The 2,028-nt window shown below is 46.9% G+C and overlaps 1 pseudogene; it reads right to left on the bottom strand.

Annotated features, from left to right (window-relative positions):
• Positions 1-644: 644 nt before the first annotated feature.
• On the bottom strand, positions 645-1,494 carry Nqo2-ps1 (N-ribosyldihydronicotinamide:quinone reductase 2, pseudogene 1; annotated as a pseudogene).
• Between the last annotated feature and the right edge of the window lie 534 nt (positions 1,495-2,028).

Genomic DNA, 2,028 nt, shown 5'->3' with positions numbered 1-2,028 from the left:
TCCCTCCCACGGGATTTGGGTGCAGAGAACTGTTTATCCGGTCTGTTTCTTTCAGGTTCCGGCGGTGTCTCAGGCAGGTGTCCTGCCGCTCCTGGGCCCTCCCCCACGGGAGCCCAGAGGCCTTATACAGTTTCCTCTTGGGCCAGGGATGTGGGCAGGGGTGGGCAGTGTTGGTGGTCTCTTCCGCTCTGCAGCCTCAGGAGTGCCCACCTGACCAGGCGGTTGGGTCTCCCTCTCACCGGGTCTGGGAGCAGAGAGCTGCTGCGGGCCGGGGTCCGCGGGTGTGGGACCTCAAAACTTTTAATATATATGTCGGAAACAGCCTTTCTTTTTCTTTTTCTTTTTTTTTATGTATACACTAAACATTTTAATAAATTAATAAGTGTCTGAAGATGCTTCTGAAGGGGAGGAAAGGAATGGAAAGGAATATGGAGTAGAAAGGAATATAAAGAAACTGCAGATAGAAGTCATTTGAAGATGACTATTCTAACAGGAACCTGAGTGAAACATGTTCAGAAAACTGTGCTACAAAAGTTGCAAGAGAAATTTTAGAGAAACATTAAAGAACAGAAAATTGAGTGAATAACCAGGCAGCACTAATACAGTGCGACAAGCTTATTTTCAAAGTATCTGATGTAGTTGAATGAAACTGAAGACACTCATTGGTGGGCACTGTTAAATACATCTCAGGACACATCACCACCTTCTCTTTGCCATGCTTTAGGTCTCTCACTATGTCGCTTGTCAGCTGTACTTAGAGCATAAAATGTTATCCTTGGAAGTACCAAGGGGGTGTGCAGTGGATGGGTTCTTCCTTCCAGATGCTCTTCAGCCGCTGGGCCCATGATGCCAGCATCACCTTTCTTTGTTCTCCTGATGAAACTTCAAGACCAAAGCTGATCTGTGGGGCAAGGACTTTAAATCCACAGAAGTGCAATACACCATGCTGAAGTGACCACAGGAAGTTCGGAAATCTCCGTTGACCCCAGCTTTTATGTACATCGCTGCTGTACCTCCCGTGGTTAAGGAAAGGAGGGCTAATTTACCCTTGAGAAAACCAGAGTCCTAAAAGCCTGGGACAGCGAAGGCAAACCCTTGGCACAGCACCCTATCCATCCAGCCTTTTAGGATGGCTGGGACGCTGAACCGGTATAGTGGAAACTGAAATATCACTAAATCAGCTTGCTGCACCTTTCTCTGCTCTTCAAGTATGTCACTGGTCAGAGCTTTCTTCTTGTAGGCTTCATAGGTTTCTATCCCATATTTGAAGATTTCAGGGTTAGAGAGGGCACCAGTGACATCGTTTCTTGTGGCCCTTGGCTCGAAGTTCATGGTGTATAGATCAGACACAGTGACTGTGCATCCCTGCTTGCTCAGTTCTTCAACAGCCACTTGCTTCATGGACCGATTGAAGGAGTTGGGTTCTTGGTGTGCATAGACAATGAGCACTTTCTTACCTGCCACGTTGGAGAAGACGGATTCTCTGATTTTGTACAATAGACAAAAGTTTCAGGTACTGTCACTCTCCTTGGTTATTGTAGCACTCTCTGCCTCCAGGAGGGAACACTGCACACAAACGAGACACAGCCACTGTCAAGGGCAGGGATCAGCCTTTGTTTCTCTATTCAGGATCTTTTACTCCCAAGGAGTTTGCTGTTTCATTTCCTAATGGTACATTAGAAAGCAGTTTTAGGGGGCTGAAGAAATGGCTCAGCAGTTAAGAGCACTGGCTGCTCTTCCAGAGTACCCAGGTTTAATTCCCAGCACCTATATGGTAGCTCACAACTGTTTGTAACACCTATTCCAGGGGATCTGACACCCTTATACAGACACACATGCAGGTGAAACACTAACATTCATAAAATCCAAGACGTAAAGGACAGGCCTAGAACTACCATTCCTGGAATGCAAACCCATATGCTATGGTGTAGCCATTGGCTTGCCCAGAGCAGTCTCTGGGAACGCTGTGGGCACTGGCATCCAATAATGAACTGTGCTCACTGGCACTCATGAGACCGTCAAAAAACC

The sequence above is a fragment of the Rattus norvegicus genome, chromosome 20, assembly GCF_036323735.1.
Source record: "Rattus norvegicus strain BN/NHsdMcwi chromosome 20, GRCr8, whole genome shotgun sequence".
NCBI classification, from domain to species: domain Eukaryota; kingdom Metazoa; phylum Chordata; class Mammalia; order Rodentia; family Muridae; genus Rattus; species Rattus norvegicus.
This window is presented reverse-complemented; position numbering and strand designations above follow the sequence as displayed.